Here is an 18,434-nt window from a genome sequence, read left to right on the forward strand (position 1 = left end):
GTCCCCAAAAAATGGTCTTAAATACGCCTGGGATGCCTACGGCACTTGACATATTTAGAATTTGGCTAAGCATTTCTGTGAAATGCACGGGGCAAATAGTTGATAAAAGGTCATGTATCTCCGAAGCTGTCCTTGCAACTTGGAGATCATACGTCTCTTTTGATGACGTGATGGGCACTGTTGTCTGTAAAAGCACAGACTTAATTATGCTTAAAGTATCAATTAGTATAGAAGAGACATTCAAACGAGGCCAAATGGGAGTCTCGGAGTCTCCAGGGCCGTTTGGAAACAATGCTTGCATACAGCATTTGATCATGGAAGTTACGCTTACGAGATATGCTTTCCCTGGCAAAAGGCCACAACAGCTGTGATCCGTTATTAGAATGTAACTCCCGTTAGAGAGCTGCTTAAAGAAAGGCTCTATCTGCATTGCAGGTGTGACATGTTGGTGGCATGAAAGGTTGTTTGAAGTTCCTTCACAGGCCCCGTGTAAATTAATACCCCGGCACAAAAGTATACCGCTAAGTGAATGTTTGCAATTTTCACCACTAAGAAATACATTTTTGTCGCTGTCACTATAGCATGTGTGTGTATATGGTAATTTCCATGCTGACCTAATGTACCCTTTACCCAATCGTTCATACTGGCCAGTCGGTATATACTCAAGGCAATTTTTAAATCGGAAAGTTGTTAACGGAATTGTGATAATCCCATGTATTATCCATTCAATGACAGGACTTTCTGACATTGTCAATGGTAATCTCTCAAGTTTTTCGATGCTCAGGATTGTATAGTCTGCTCCTTTCTGTGGCAAGCTGATTTGTTTATCAGTAAGGTTAAAGATGGAAAACAATGACGTTGTGTTGATTAAACGCCATGGCACATAGCCTGAACGAAGATTTTGCAGCCTCCAGCCAAGCTGTACAATAGAACGCAATTGCGACTGGCCATGCTGTAACATTAGCAAGTCTTTGTCTATTATATCTATGGCAGATGATACAATACTGTCCAGTGAATATATTCTGGAGGACAGAGTCATTAACCCATTGTCCAGAACAGAAAGTGATTTTTTCAAATTAATACAATCAATTTCTTGTATTTTTTCAGCTGTTTCAAATTGAGTTACTTTCCAAGCCTCGTTGTAAGCCGCATATATACTGGTCGCTATGAAACGTTTTTGACGCTGTTTGGGAGGTCCCAAAATGAAATCGCGCAAATCAGCACCATCTTTAAGTAAAGATAAGTGTTGCTTAATTTCTGCCAGTGTGGATGATTCTAGCCATTCAAGGCACAGCTTCCCTACACTGTATGTTGTTACTATCCCTGGATGTTGTCTCTGGGAGTATCTAGGGTCTGGTCTGGTCATTGTTAACCCCTGTGTTTTGTTCAGGAATCTATCTTGACAGTTATTCGTGTCAGTAGGCCAGATTAACCACTTTTTCCAATCAGGATGTGTTCTGTTTAGATGTAAAATGTTTGATACGCCTATTTCAACTTCTGTTGTTGCATTATCAGGTTTTGGCTTTGGAATAGACGGTTTGTTAAGGTCTTTAATCTTAGCTAAGCCAAGACAGGATGTTTGGTGAATTGTGTCATTTAAGAATATTATTTGTTCTGGGATCGTGCAGGCTCGGAATAATGCTTCTAGGCCTTGTACCTGCCAATCTTTTGTACCCCAGATGGTTTTTGTTTCAATGTTATTTTTTATCCAGAAATCAAAACCAAATGTCATCATTTTTTCATAAAATGCTTCTGAATATATCAATTTAGTATTTGTCAGCATAGTTTTCAACCCTGTTTTATCTAACAGTTTATAATACAACGTTTCTGCATCACTTGTATTAAACCCTGAGAAGTACTGGAATTTCTCATAGAATGTTTTCAAACTGCTTTTAGGTGGAGTAGCACAATGTTCCCATTGGTTATATTTAAAAACATTTCTAGGTTGTGCAGATTTATGTAAGTAATGGACTCCGTAATGTGAGAAGCAGTACATCTGTTCATAATTAGACGAACCTTGTAAATAATCATGTTCTGTAAATCTTGGTGACAACACTAAATCAGACATCATATTATTAATACTTTCAAAATCCCAATCAGCAGAGAATGTACTTGGTTTTACAAAGTCACTCAATGAAACCTTGAACTGGTGAGGATATTTCAGGATTTCGACCGGGCCATATACTTCATAGTTATGTTATGTTATGTTATGTTAGTGCTATTTGTATTGCACACGGCTGCTCCAGCGAAGGAGCGTCCCGGCGCACCGACAAGGTGGCGAACACAACACAACTGGGGAACAGAAATAATTATTAAGAAAATGGGGAGTGAAGGATTTAACAAAACTCAGAAAATAAATGAGTTTTAGCGGCCTTGCGGAAGGAGAGCAGGTCACCAAAGGTCCGGAGTTTCAAAGGGAGAGCGTTCCAGAGTGCGGCTGCCCGCACCTTAAAAGAGCGACCCCCCACCCGACTGAGTTTGAACCGAGGGGCTACCGCTAATTCTTGGTCTAGCGAGCGCAGAGTGCGGCCCGGGATGTAAGGGCGCAAGAGTTGGTGCAGTAAGGGAGGTGATAGGCCCTTCAGAATTTTGAAGGAAAGGCACAAAACTTTAAAGTGGATCCGCTGCCTAACGGGTAACCAATGCAAGGCTCGCAAAGATGGACCGGCCGAGCAAAACCTAGGAAGACCTACGATCGCTCTGGCCGCAGCGTTCTGCACTCTTTGAAGTCGGGTTAACTCAGCCTGGTTTAATCCTATAAAAAGGGAGCTGGCATAGTCCAACCGCGCCAAAACCGTTGCTTGCACCACCAATTGACGAGTTGCAGCATCAAAGTATTTAAGGGCAGGGCGCAGATTGCGCAGGATGCCGAAGCAGCAAGCCGCCGTCCTTTTGGTGTGGCCAACGAAGTTGAGGGAAGGGTCCAGCCAAACACCAAGGTTTTTGATCTCCGCAACCAGAGTGGGGGTCGGCCCCAGCTCAGAGGGCCACCAAGTATCTCCCCATAGGTCCGTCCGCTTCCCAAAGATCATCACCTCCGTTTTTTTGGCGTTTAGTTGGAGACAGTTGGACGTCATCCAACCAGCCACCGCCCTGAGTCCTTCTCTGAATCTTGGGGCATCCACCCCAGAGTCCCCGCTGATCGTGACCGCTAGCTGGGTGTCATCTGCGTACGACACCATGGTCATACCACAGTGCTTCACAACCTCAGCCAGCGGCCTCACGTAGATGTTAAACAACGTGGGGCTCAGTGAGGAACCCTGTGGGACCCCAAGAGACAGAGGATGACATTTGGACTGGTAGGGCGGGGACGCCACACAGAAGGAACGATCCCTGAGAAACGAACTGAACCACTGGTGTGCAGTGCCGATCACCCCTATCTCCTCAAGACGTTGCAGGAGAATGTCATGGGAGACCGTGTCAAAGGCGGCGGTTAGGTCTAACAAAACAAGCGCCGCCGTTTGACCTGCATCCAGAACTACCCGAAGGTGCTCGACCATAGATAACAGTGCTGTCTCCATACTGTGGCCAGCCCGAAAACCATTCTGGGTGTCGTCCAGAATGTTGGCACGCGACAGATGACCAGTGAGGGTGGTGTTGACATGCGCCTCCGCGAGTTTGGCTGGCCACGGGAGAAGCGAAATCGGGCGGTAGTTCTCCGATTTTGTAGGGTCGAGAGATGGTTTTTATCAAAATGGGCATTACTACCGCATGCTTCCATTTCAAAGGCACCTGGCCTGATGATAGCGACGTGTTGATTAAGTCGCAAACCGGGCGAGCAAAAACCTGGTCTCTGAACATAGGTGGCTTGAGCGGGTCGTCCGGCGACCCCGACTTAACTCGGAGAGCCAAGGACGTGTAAGACTCCAAAGAGAGAGAGGGGAGAGAGTCTAGCACCACCTGATCCAACCGGATGGGAGGCCCCATACTGGTTTGTGCAGTGGAGGAGGGGAAGGCCCTATATATGGTCTGGACCTTCTCCAGGAAGAAAGCCGCCAGCGCTTCACAATGAGTATTGGAGCTGATGGAGTTACCGGCCGGCTTCCTTGCCACAAGGTCTTTAAGGGCCTTAAAGATGGTTTTAACAGGATTCCCACTATTGCGAAACTCCAGAGCGTAGTATTCAGCCCGGGTTCTACAAACCGCGCGGTGATAAGACTTGACCGCAGACATATACAGGGTTTTTTTGCTGCTGTCATACCTCTTCCTCCAGTCTCTCTCTGCACGTCTGCAGACACTTTTCAGAGCCCTCAGATTGCCATCATACCAGGGACTGGGGGCGCGGGAGCCACACTTACTGGAAACCATCGGGATAAGGGAGTCGAGGGCCCTGGTTACCCATCCGCAGAAATGGTCATAACCAGACTCCACGTTCTCCACTGCACCCAGTGGGTCGTCAGTGAGAAGGCGGTGGAGATCTTCCGCCTTTAATTTGCTCCAGCGCCGTCTGGGCATGGCTCGCAGTGGCACCTTAAGTGGGGCTTCATCAAGAGGACAGTGAATGGTCACGAGTGAGTGGTCTGACCAGGTCAGGGGGGTGGGGGGGCCACTGTAACCCCTGTAAGTTAGAAAAAAAGGGGTCCAGAGTGTGGCCACCACTATGAGTGGGGTCCGAGACCAGCTGGAACAATTGAAGGGCCTCAAGGTCCGCCACCATCCCTCCCACAGAAGAAAGACACAAAGTGTCAAAATGGAGATTCAAGTCACCAATGATAGAAAAATTGGCAGACCCTACTGCTAGTGAACTAACCGCCTCAGGGAGAGCCTCTCGAAATGCCACTGAGCTACCAGTCAGTCTTGTCCCATACTACCCCGCCGGGTATTGGAATGGCTGTGACATTTACTGGTGATAGTTCTCTTTTCTTCACGTGGGATGATCTGTGTGGTTTTAGGACTAAGTTGATGTTCTGACTTGCTGTGTCCATTCAACTGTATTTTCCCTCAATGAATTTTCCCAAACAAAGTATCATGATGAGTCAAAGCAGGAGGAAAAATACACCTAGACCAAACCAAAACTCTAACCATGGAGAAATAAGATATGTTTCCTTGAGTTAATGAAAGAGTTCTGTTGCTTTTTCTTTAAAAGTCTTTGTTTCTGGCGTCACATCCGGGTCGCTTTGATCTTCAGAAAAGGTATCGAACTTGATGAAGTAGCCAGAGGCAGTTCTGTCAATTGCTGGAATTGATTTCTCCATTTGTCTTTCGGTAGCACATTCTGATGCCACATCATTGTAGACTGGTGTTTCATGATGAACTGTTTCAATCTGTATTTCAAGGGGCACAAGTTCCATGGCATTATTGCATAGTCCCTCTCTGTGCACTGCAGGCTTATCGAATGTGATTAGTCTTTCAGTTTGAACCTCTTGGATTGTTGCAAATTTGGGTATTCTGTTATTTCTTGGGAGTCCACTTGGCCTACTGTTGATTATAGGCCACATGATTGTGGTTTTACCAGGTCGATTGATACAACTCGGTTCTCCTTTTTACCAGCAAGAGGCGGTAGTACTACTGATCTTGTCCCGTTGATTGCTAAGAAAGGTACTGCTTTTCTGTAAGAAGGCCCAAATTCCTTCTTCACCGCTATTTACTCTCTGACTAGATCCCCAATCTATGGAATCCAGACAGGTCTTGCTGGGGCTGGTGGTGCCTCTTCAGTGGTAGTTGGCTGTTGCTTTAATTTTATGTTGCTTAAGGATTTTCTTGTTTCATTCAAGTCCTGTAAAACAGCCAAACGATCTTTGATGTCAAAGTCTTTATTCTTATCTTTTACCACTGATGCCTGACTATCGAGGTCATGAACATGCATTCTAGTTCCGAACAATAGTTCGTACGGGCTGAAACCTTTTAGAGAATTTCTTGGCAAATTGTTTAGACTAAGTTGGACACTTATTAAATGTTTGACCCACCCATCACCCGAACCTAATACCTTCACCGTTATAAATTGCTTTCTGTCTCGTTTTTTTCTTTCCACTACATTGTTCCCTTCGGGGTGGAATGGACAAGAGTATCACAACCCAACGCCCATACTAGCCATGGCCTCCTTATAAGCCCGAGAGCTGAAAGCAGGACCCTGGTCAGAATGGAACATGGCAATTGCGTATGTGCCGATAAAGACTCGCAGATCTTATATAACAGTTTTGGCGTCAGCCGAGCGCTGGGGCCACATTTTCTAAGTGAATTTTAGTCTTAAACAATTAATAGGACGCTGGTTTGCATATCGGCAGCATTCTGCTACCTACATACAAGGCCATGGCATTACTGCGCTTGACTCGCTGCTGCGGTCTCTGTCGCAGTCTGGACAGTTCTTTACATATCTATAGTGGTGCAGACTCATCTCCGGCCACCAGTATACTGATTGTAATTCAGTCAGAGACACCTCACCCATGTGTGCGTCTGCTATTAATAACTTTCTCCGGTTCATGTTTGGAATTACCCTATCCCCCTCTCCAGGGATTCGAGCAAAAGGAACGGAGTTTGCATCAATTACGTGTGCATAATTGAGTGGATAGTTCACGGGTAGTGCTGCACAGTCGCCTTTTAAGGACGTCTTTACTGCCAGCATGGTTTCCCCGTCTATGTATTTTTCTGAACGCTTTTTTGTGGCTACGGAAGCCGGTTTAGTTGCTTCTGCTGTGGCTGTAATAGCCAATGAATTCCCTGCAACGTGAACGCCATCACGTTGATGACTCAGAGTGTGTATCACGTGAGTCTTTTGTAGTTCTTTCTGTAAAAGAACTACCTGTTTCCAAGGCATTTTATGCTTGATTGTGGCACCTGTGTCATCTTTGAAATCATTTTGAATCCAGCTCTGCAACTTATTATTGTAAGAGTTGACGCAAAAATGCGAATCGCACACAATTAGTGTCGGGAATTCACATTCTGCATTTTCAAGTGCCATCTTAAATGCTAGTAGTTCAGCTCGTTGAGCTGTACAATCTCCTAGAGATTGCGTCTTAGTGACCAGTGGTCTAAATTTTCCTTTGTGCCAACGACCTTTAACTATCACGCACGCAGCACTGTAAGCCTGTTTACCACCAACTGCGGGTTGTGCTGATCCATCTGTATATATGATACATTCATATTGTTCTAGAGGCAGGATTTCAATTGGCAGAGGACATTCGTATTCATATTGTAAAAATTCCTGTGTCTTTAGGTTAGGATCAAATTTGTACACTACGTCTGTTGCAGCAAGAGAATTAACCCATTGTATCCATCTCGGATGCAAAGCTTTAGCATTAGGAATGCTTGCTTTAGTTACCGCTTCTAAAGCCGGTATGGGTGTAACGATTATTATTCGTTTACCTTGTGCTAGGGCCCTTTCTTTTGCCACAGCAGTCTGAACCGCAGTTAGAATTTTTTCTGTTGAACTGAATTTTATTTCAGCTTTTGTGTACAAATGCGATTTGTAAGCGATTGGTACAGTTTCTCCCTCATTAGAGGTCAGGTACGTGAATCCGCATCTTCCTGGGATGACTCGGATTGCAAGGTCGATTGCATTGCCACGTGTATCTAATTTTGTTTTAGCTAACATGTCTGTTTGCAGTGATCTCAAAATTTCTGTGTGTTTTTGAGTCCAGTTGATTGGTTTAAAATCAGGTTTTATTAATTTGTAGAGAGGTTTAACCCTTTCTGCGTAGTTTAGAATGTAAGTTCTTCCGAAATTCAGGAAACCTAGAATTGATTGTAGGTTTTTCAGCGTTTTTGGTGCTTGGAGTACAGCGCACTTCTCTAAGAAGTTGTCCGCTAGGCTTTTTCCTTCACTTGATAATTCGTATCCTAAAAATAATACTGTCAGATGGGCAATTCTTGACTTTTTAAAGTTGAATTTGTAACCCTCTTCTGCGAACCCAAGTATTATGGTGTTCACTCTTTTCAAGTGAGTCTCCAAGTCGTAGTCTGTGAGATAGATGTCATTGACGTAAGATAATGCCTCATCATCATATATTTGCAGTAACTCTGTTACTCTGGCTGAAAATAATCCTGGGCTGTTCTTGAATCCCTGTGGGAGCCTACAGAAATTTTTCTGAGACCCCATTACTGAGAAAGCGGTCAAGTATCTGCTTTCTGGTGCAATATTTTGACAAAAGAAACCATTTGATATGACTAATGTCGGTATATATTTTTTGTGAACTATGTTATTCATTAGTGCAGCACTATGCGAATTTTGTACTGCAAATGTTTTGCAACATGAGTTTAGGTGTCTGTAGTCCAAGACTAGACGATATGAATCGTCCGGTTTGGAGACAGGAAACAAAGGATTGTTCATTTGAGAGGTGCATGTTTCAATCAGCCCCTGGTATTCAAGTTGATCTAAAATCTCCCTGACCTGTTTTTTAGCTTCTTGCTTAATTGGATACTGCCTTTGTGCAGTCGGTTGACTTTTTAACTGGATTTTGTGAGGAGGAGAGTCCTCATCCCATCCTACATGATTTTTATATAATGCTGGTGCATGGGCTACTGCCCATTTCCTCGCATATATATATTTAGTGTGAATCGGAATGTGATTCGAGAAGGAAAGCATAATCATTTCTTCGCCACGAATGCACTCCCTGACAAACTCCGGGGGCCAATCTTTTTCAGCTAACAGGATGTCATAGCCTTTTGAGAGTTTATCCCAAAATAAACCCCTTATTTCCCTAGTTTTATCTCCCTCTATACGCAGTGTTATTTCGTATATCTCATGAGGTTCGCTAACTCTGGTGTCGGCAGTTTCTACTTGAATGTATTCATTTGTGTCCACTGTTTACAGATGACTCATCAGGATCTTGCGAGCTATGGTGATTTCTGCTGCACTGTCTAGCATTGTCTGTGCCCACTCCCCGTTTTTCAACTGTGTCCTCAGTATTCTCGGCATGTTCGATTACTCTAATACTGGCTACCTTCTTTCTTGGAAATTGTGATTTTTTTACTTTGAGCAGGTTCCTTGTCTTTGGACTTGGTGTGCTCTCCTGGGTCTGACCGTCCTCTTCTTTCCGATTTCTGCGAAAAAGATCGAGAGGGACGTGTAACAATACTTTGATATCTATCAGGCTTTTTCAAGTTATCCCTATTTCTAAGGTTATATCTTTTTTCAGAGGGTTCCCTCTGGGGAGACTGGTGTTCTCGAGTCGGAGTTCTTTCCCTCCGTCGAGGAGACCTTCCTCTGGACTGGAAAACTTTTTCCTTGGGAGTGGATTGTTTATTTCCATCCCAACTCTTTTTTGGAGTGTTTGAATTTTTTTTAATAAATAATTTTTCAGGATTTTCGAGTAGTTGGGTTTTTACTGGTTTCCCACCCAAGCTGTCTCTACCTAATTCTTCATAACATTTTTCTATAATTCTGGCAAGCTCAATTGGTTGATCTGTTATATCTGTTTCCTTCAACTTCTGGCGGATCACCACAGATGCTGCTTCTCCTTTTATGTTGGCTAGTAATATAGCCGAGACAGCTTGAAGTCTTTCAGTAATTTCATACCAAGAGTTAAAGCAGGTTCAGGACCGTATTCATTCTGAATCTGTTTTAGCACATCTAGTATTACCGCCATGGACGGAACACCGTGTGTTTTTGTGTAAATGGAAGCAAAGACTGTACCCCAAGTGTCACAGTCCTCCACGTGTGGTGCGACCCCCATTGGAAAGCAGATGGTCAGAATTCTGTGTTTTGGAAATACTGCCTCTGAGTAATTTTCTGCGCTAACCAGAAAGGAATTTGTTCCCGTTTTATGGGTGTTTTACCAAGACATGATTGTATGTTCTGTGGTGTAATTTTATTTGTGTTCCCCTGATGAGGGGTCAGCTATGGAACATTAACAGCTGTTTGGACTGTTGCAGTCCGCATAACATGTTGGACTAATTGTCTATGTATTTTAATTAATGTTTTTAGCTGTGCTAAAAGCTCTTTTCTTGACATTTTTGCAATGTCCGGATGTGGTGTATAGCTCGCTAGAACCGGCCACGTTGCTCCTGGTCTACCTAGTGGACCAAGCCTGGTAATATGATCATTATGTTTTAGGGCGCCTTTAAACCAGAGCAGATGCTCTTGGTATTTTAATGGGATTTCAATCTCCTCGAAAGGAGCGTACTCATCCGGTGGTTCCCCTATTTTGTAATAGTGGAACTCGTTTGTTGCAGCGTTTGCCGCTGAAAATTTTATCCATGAATAGAATACCTCTGTCTGCCGATATTCGTGTGCCTCTATCACGAAGATGACTGTGCCACCTTGTGTGGTCAGTCCATTTTCCATAAGTTTTAACGTTATAGTTTTTCTTATGTTGACCGGGATGATTATTGAACCCGTTTCGTTAACACTGGTGTCCCGTTGATTCGCGTCTACTGTGGCTTCAGCGGTTCCGTTGTTCTCTACGTCTGACATTGTAAAAATGAAAGTTTTTTGCAGAGCAGGTCTCCAAGGAGACAAAGATTAGGTGCACAATATTTTGGAACACTGTATCCTTCAACGTTGAATAAACCAGAGCTCTACATAGGAATCTCTTCCTACTGAGTTTGGGCGGATTTTAACCTTTCACCCACCCCAGACGTCTATTGGAGTATTTACGGTAAAAAGGGTCTGTGTGAAAAAGCATGACTGAGGTACTCTAACAACTTGCGTTAGTTTTATCGCCTTACCAAACGTTGGGCGCCATGTAGTGTAGTTCCTATTTTCCCTATAGGCCCTGCGCATTGGAATAACATAAACAGCAGTGTAGACGTAGAAGTGCGGTCTTCCAGGTCTCTACTGACTATGCTAAACTTAATTGGGTTTGTTACCAACTAGCTCAGAGGTCACTGGAAACTTTCTTGACTGAATAGGGAGTGATCAGCTCCCCTGGCTCAGACAAGAAGGGATTCAGTTTTCCAACAACCGCATAAACATGACAACTTTGCTCCTTAGAATAAGAGTCAATCTCTAGAGTCGTGTGAAACAATAGACAGTTATTTTACTCAGTCAGTTGTGCAGATTACTTTCACAAAGATGCAGAGAATAGAGAGACGGGCGTTTTCTATAAAAGGTATTATTTATTGAACAGTCTTCCTTCTCATGCAAGAGAAATGAATTGCCACAATTGCAAGACTTGTTATTATAAAAAGTGCGTACAGTAAAAGGAGGATTGCAAAATAATACTGTAAAAGCATTGATATGGTTTCTTAGCCATACAATGGTTAAAATGAATAAAATATATACATTCATATATACATTTAGCTAATGTACTCAACTGGTGTTTCTAACTACGCCTACCCCAGTGTACCTGACCTAAGCCTAATAGATGGAAGGGAGTAAGTAAGTAGCAGTTTAAGTTAAGTTGGTTTCGCCAAGAGTTTGCTTCGAGAATTCTCTCTAAGGGTTTAGTCAACACCATACCTCTGGAATAGAATGTTGGAGGTCTTGTATCTCCTTTCAGGACTCGATATTCCAGTCACCCGCAAGGGTAGGCTGGAAACGCCGGAGCTGGATTTTCTCGGCAGGAGAAAAGACAGCGTCTTTCTCAGCGCGTCAAGGAGGAGGAGGGGCAGCGTCCGTGGGCTGCTTGCATCTGCTGGGCTCTGCAAGGGACAGCTGTTCTGCTCCTGTATTCACTGTATTCACCACACCATCGCTCCTGCTTAAGGCAACATTGGTAATATTTATACCTGAAAAGTGCCTTGTTTGACGTAAGTTTTGGGACATAAGACGTCAATAAAGATGTCACAAGAACCGGTCACTCATTAGAGTTCTATTACTAATCAAAACATAGCAAGCGGGGTTTTCCCAGGTTGCTGGGGGTTTTATCTGGTGAAAGAACTCAGTGTCTAATCTAGGAATCTTAGATAGTGGCTTCTGCTGTGTCATGTACTTTAATGAGCTGCAGAGGTGAGTTTCTGAAATATAACTGAAATATGGCTCTGATCGTTTATGCCATTCTAGGGGTATGAATGGATTATAGCCGTATAGGGGCATAAGGTTACAATATTGATCGGGGTCCTAGATTAGAACACGACAGGGTATGCTCAGACCTGAGTCACATGCACTCCACACCACTGGTTTCAAGCAAGCTGGGCTGAAGACGGCTGGAATGCCAGAAACCAGTCCTCGGAATCTTGTTTCCGGTCCAGGGAAGGCATGGCTTGGCAGTTCAGGCTGGACTGTTCCCATGAGGCACAGGGTCAGACTGATTTGCATATGGCCTTGTCTGAACTGGGGTGGTGTGGAGTACAAAAAAACGATGAATTTAGGCCAAGATCTCTGTACTGGGGTAAATGTATGACATTGTTCTGCATTCTGTCCATCAACTGTGGTTTTTGCATTGATCACCCCGAGTGGGATGGGTATGCTCAGACGTGTGTCCCATGCACTCCACACCACTGGATTCAAGCAAGCCGGGCTGAAGATGGCTGGAATGCCAGAAACCAGTCCTCGGAATCTTGTTTCTGGTCCAGGGAAGGCATGGCTTGGCAGTTCGGACTGGACTGTTCCCATGAGGCACAGGGTCAGACTGATTTGCATATGGCCATGTCTGAACTGGGCTGGTGTGGAGTGCAAAAAACATGATGGATTTAGGCCCAGATCTCTCTACTGGGGTATATGTATGACATTGTTCTGCATTCTGTCCATCAACTGTGGTTTTTGCATTTTGCATTTGTCACTCGAGTGAGATGGGTATGCTCAGACGTGAGTCCCATGCACTCCACACCACTGGATTCAAGCAAGCCGGGCTGAAGACGGCTGGAATGCCAGAAACCGGTCCTCGGAAGCTTGTTTCCTAACCAGGGAAGGCATGGCTTTGCAGTTCGGGCTGGACTGTTCCCATGAGGCACAGGGTCAGACTGATTTGCATATGGCCATGTCTGAACTGGGCTGGTGTGGAGTGCAAAAAAACGATGGACTTAGGCCCAGATCTCTGTTCTGGGGTGAATGTATGACATTGTTCTGCATTCTGTCCATCAACTGTGGTTTTTGCGTTTGTCACCCCGAGTGGGATGGGTATGCTCAGACGTGAGTCCCATGCACTCCACACCACTGGATTCAAGCAAGCCGGGATGAAGACAGCTGGAATGCCAGAAAACGGTCTTCGGAAGCTTTTTTCCGGTCCTGGGAAGGCATGGCTTGGCAGTTCGGGCTGGACTGTTCCCATGAGGCACAGGGTCAGACTGATTTGCAAATGGCCATGTCTGAACTGGGGTGGTGTGGAGTGCAAAAAAACTATGTATTTAGGCCCAGATCTCTGTACTGTGGTGAATGTATGACATTGTTCTGCATTCTGTCCATCAACTGTGGTTTTAGCATTTGTCACCCCGAGTGGGATGGGTATGCTCAGATGTGAGTCCCATGCACTCCACACCACTGGATTCAAGCAAGCCGGGCTGAAGACTGCTGGAATGCCAGAAACCGGTCCTCGGAAGCTTGTTTCCGGTCCGGGGAAGGCATGGCTTGGCAGTTCGGGCTGGACTGTTCCCATGAGGCACATGGTCAGACTGATTTGCATATGGCCATGTCTGAACTGGGCTGGTGTGGAGTTCAAAAAAAGATGGATTTAGACCCAGATCTCTGTACTGGGGTGAATATATGACATTGTTCTGCATTCTGTCCATCAACTGTGGTTTTTGCATTTGTCACCCCGAGTGGGATGGGTTTGCTCAGACGTGAGTCCCATGCACTCCACACCACTGGATTCAAGCAAGCCGGGCTGAAGACGGCTGGCATGCTAGAAACCGGTCCTAAGAAGCTTGTTTCCGGTCCAGGGAAGGCATGGCTTGGCAGTTCGGGCTGGACTGTTCCCATGAGGCACAGGGTCAGACTGATTTGCATATGGCCATGTCTGAACTGGGGTGGTGCGGAGTGCAAAAAAACTATGGATTTAGGCCAAGATCTCTGTACTGGGGTGAATGTAGGACATTGTTCTGCATTCTGTCCGTTAACTATGGTTTTTGCATTGGTCACCCCGAGTGGGATGGGTATGCTCAGACGTGAGTCCCATGCACTCCACACCACTGGATTCAAGCAAGCCGGGCTGAAGACGGCTGGAATGCCATTAACCGGGCTTCGAAAGCTTGTTTCCGGTTCAGGGAAGGCATGGCTTGGCAGTTCGGGCTGGACTGTTCCCCTGAGGCACAGGGTCAGACTGATTTGCATATGGCCATGTCTGAACTGGGGTGGTGTGGAATGCAAAAAAATGATGGATTTAGGCCCAGATCTCTCTACTGGGTTATATGTATGACATTGTTCTGCATTCTGTCCATCAAATGTGTTTTTTGCATTTGTCACCCGAGTGGGTTGGGTATGCTCAGACGTGAGTCCCATGCACTCCACACCACTGGAATCAAGCAAGCCGGGCTGAAGGCGGCTGGAATGCCAGAAACCGGTCCTCGGAAGCTTGTTTTCTGGCCAGGGAAGGCTTGCATTGGCAGTTCGGGCTGGACTGCTACCATGAGGCACAGGTTCAGATTGATTTGCATATGGCCATGTCTGAACTTGGCTGGTGTGGAGTGCAAAAAAACGATGGATTTAGGCCCAGATCTCTGTACTGGGGTGAATGTATGACATTGTTCTGCATTCTATCCATCAACTGTGGTTTTTGCGTTTGTCACCCCGAGTGGGATGGGTATGCTCAGACGTGAGTCCCATGCAATCCACACCACTGGATTCAAGCAAGCCGGGATGAAGACAGCTGGAATGCCAGAAACCGGTCCTCGGAAGCTTTTTTCCGGTCCTGAGAAGGCATGGCTTGGCAGTTCGGGCTGGACTGTTCCCATGAGGCACAGGGTCAGACTGATTTGCAAATGGCCATGTCTGAACTGGGGTGGTGTGGAGTGCAAAAAAACTATAAATTTAGGCCCAGATCTCTGTACTGGGGTGAATATATGACATTGTTCTGCATTCTGCCCATCAACTGTGGTTTTTACGTTTGTCACCCCAAGTGGGATGGGTATGCTCAGATGTGAGTCCCATGCCCTCCACACCACTGAATTCAAGCAAGCCGGGATGAAGACAGCTGAAATGCCAGAAACCGGTCCTCGGAAGCTTTTTTCCGGTCCTTGGAAGGCATGGCTTGGCAGTTTGGGCTGGACTGTTCCCATGAGGCACAGGGTCAGACTGATTTGCAAATGGCTATGTCTTAACTGGGGTGGTGTGGAGTGCAAAAAAACGATGTATTTAGGCCCAGATCTCTGTACTGGGGTAAATGTATGACATTGTTCTGCATTCTGTCCATCAACTGTGGTTTTTGCATTTGTCACCCCGAGTGGGATGGGTATGCTCAGACGTGAGTCCCAATCACTCCACGCCACTGGATTCAAGCATGCCAGTCTTAAGACAGCTGGAATGTCTTAAACCGGTCCTCAGAAGCTGGTTTCCAGTCCAGGGAAGGCATGGCTTTGCAGTTCGGGCTGGACTGTTCCCATGAGGCACAGGGTCAGACTGATTTGCATAAGGCCATGTCTGAACTGGGGTGGTGTGGAGTGCAAAAAAATAATGGATTTAGGCCCAGATCTCTGTACTGGGGTGAATGTGTGACATTGTTCTGCATTCTGTCCATCAACTGTGGTTTTTGCATTTGTCACCCCGAGTGGGATGGGTTTGCTCAGACGTGTGTCCCATGCACTCCACACCACTGGATTCAAGCAAGCCGGGCTCAAGACAGCTGGCATGCCAGAAACCAGTCCTCAGAAGCCTATTTCCGGTCCAGGGAAGGCATGGCTTGGCAGTTCGGGCTGGACTGTTCCCGTGAGCCACAGGGTCAGACTGATTTGCATATGGCCATGTCTGAACTGGGGTGGTGTGGAGTGCAAAAAAATGATGGATTTAGGCCCAGATCTCTGTACTGGGGTGAATGTATGACATTGTTCTGCATTCTGTCTATCAACTGTGGTTTTTGCATTTGTCACCCCGAGTGGGATGGGTATGCTCAGACGTGAGTCTCATGCACTCCACACCACTGGACTCAAGCAAGCCGGGCTGAAGACGGCTGGAATGCCAGAAACCGGTCCTCGGAAGCTTGTTTCCTGGCCAGGGAAGGCATGGCTTGGCAGTTCGGGCTGGACTGTTCCCATGAGGCACAGGGTCAGATTGATTTGCATATGGCCATGTCTGAACTGGGCTGGCGTGGAGTGCAACAAAACGAAGGATTTAGGTCAGGATCTCTGTACTGGGGTGAATGTATGACATTGTTCTGCATTCTGTCCATCAACTGTGGTTTTTGCATTTGTCACCCCGAGTGGGATGGGTATGCTCAGATGTGAGTCCCAATCACTCCACACCACTGGATTCAAGCATGCCGGGCTGAAGACAGCTGGAATGCCTTAAACCGGTCCTCGGAAGCTGGTTTCCGGTCCAGGAAAGGCATGGCTTGGCAGTTCGGGCTGGACTGTTCCCATGAGGCACAGGGTCAGACTGATTTGCATATGGCTATGTCTGAACTGGGGTGGTGTGGAGTGCAAAAAAATAATGGATTTAGGCCCAGATCTCTGTACTGGGGTGAATGTATGACATTGTTCTGCATTCTGTCCATCAACTGTGGTTTTAGTATTTGTCACCCCGAGTGGGATGGGTATGCTCAGACGTGAGTCCCATGCACTCCACACCACTGGATTCAAGCAAGCCGGGCTGAAGACCGCTGGAATGCCAGAAACCGGTCCTCGGAAGCTTGTTTCCGGTCCAGGGAAAGCATGGCATGGCAGTTCGGGCTGGACTGTTCCCATGAGGCACAGGGTCAGAATGATTTGCATATGGCCATGTCTGAACTAGGGTGGTGTGGAGTGCAAAAAAACGATGGATTTAGGCCCAGATATCTGTACTGGGGTGAATGTATGACATTATTCTGCATTCTGTCCATCAACTGTGGTTTTGCATTTGTCACCCCGAGTGGGATGGGTATGCTCAGACGTGAGTCCCATGCACTCCACACCACTGGATTCAAGCAAGCCGGGCTGAAGACGGCTGGAATGCCAGAAACCGGTCCTCGGAAGCTTGTTTCCGGTCCAGGGAATGCATGGCTTGGCAGTTCTGGCTGGACTGTTCCCATGAGGCACAGGGTCAGACTGATTTGCATATGGTCAAGTCTGAACTGGGGTGGTGTGGAGTGCAAAAAAACGACGGATTTAGGCCCAGATCATGGTACTGGGGTGAATGTATGACATTGTTCTGCATTCTGTCCATCAACTGTGGTTTTTGCATTTGTCACCCCGAGTGGGATGGTTTTTGCTCAGACGTGTGTCCCATGCACTCCACACCACTGGATTCAAGCAAGCCGGGCTGAAGACGGCTGGCATGCCAGAAACCAGTCCTCTGAAGCTTGTTTCCGGTCCAGAGAAGGCATGGCTTGGCAGTTCGGGCTGGACTGTTCCCATGAGCCACAGGGTCAGACTGATTTGCATATGGCCATGTCTGAACTGGGGTTGTGTGGAGTGCAAAAAAACGATGGATTTAGGCCCAGATCTCTGTACTGGGGTGAATGTATGACATTGTTCTGCATTCTGTCCATCAACTGTGTTTTTTTGCATTTGTCACCCGAGTGGGATGGGTATGCTCAGACGTGAGTCCCATGCACTCCACACCACTGGATTCAAGCAAGCCGGACTGAAGACGGCTGGAATGCCAGAAACCAATCCTCGGAATCTTGTTTCTGGTCCAGGGAAGGAATGGCTTGGCAGTTCGGGCTGGACTGTTCCCCTGAGGCACAGGGTCAGACTGATTTGCATATGGGCATGTCTGAACTGGGGTGGTGTGGAGTGCAAAAAAACTATAAATTTAGGCCCAGATCTCTGTACTGGGGTGAATGTATGACATTGTTCTGCATTCTGTCCATCAACTGTGGTTTTTGCATTTGTCACCCCGAGTGGGATGGGTATGCTCAGACGTGAGTCCAATGCACTCCACACCACTGGATTCAAGCAAGCCGGGCTGAAGACGGCTGGCATGCCAGAAACTGGTCCTCGTAAGCTTGTTTCCGGTCCAGGGAAGGCATGGCTTGGCAGTTCGGGCTGGACTGTTCCCATGAGCCACAGGGTCAGACTGATTTGCATATGGCCATGTCTGAACTGGGGTGGTGTGGAGTGCAATAAAAGGATGGATTTAGGCCCAGATCTCTGTACTGAGGTGAATGTATGACATTGTTTTGCATTCTGTCCATCAACTGTGGTTTTTGCATTCATCACCCCGAGTGGGATGGGTATGCTCAGACGTGAGTCCCATGCACTCCACACCACTGGATTCAAGCAAGCCGGGCTGAAGATGGCTGGAATGCCAGAAACCAGTCCTCGGAATCTTGTTTCCGGTCCAGGGAAGGCATGGCTTGGCAGTTCGGACTGGACTGTTCCCATGAGGCACAGGGTCAGACTGATTTGCATATGGCCATGTCTGAACTGGGCTGGTGTGGAGTGCAAAAAAATGAAGGATTCAGGCCAAGATCTCTGTACTGGGGTGAATGTATGACATTGTTCTGCATTCTGTCCATCAACTGTGGTTTTTGCATTTGTCACCCCGA

Source organism: Lissotriton vulgaris, chromosome 10 (genome assembly GCF_964263255.1).
Source record: "Lissotriton vulgaris chromosome 10, aLisVul1.2, whole genome shotgun sequence".
Classification (NCBI taxonomy): Eukaryota; Metazoa; Chordata; class Amphibia; order Caudata; family Salamandridae; genus Lissotriton; species Lissotriton vulgaris.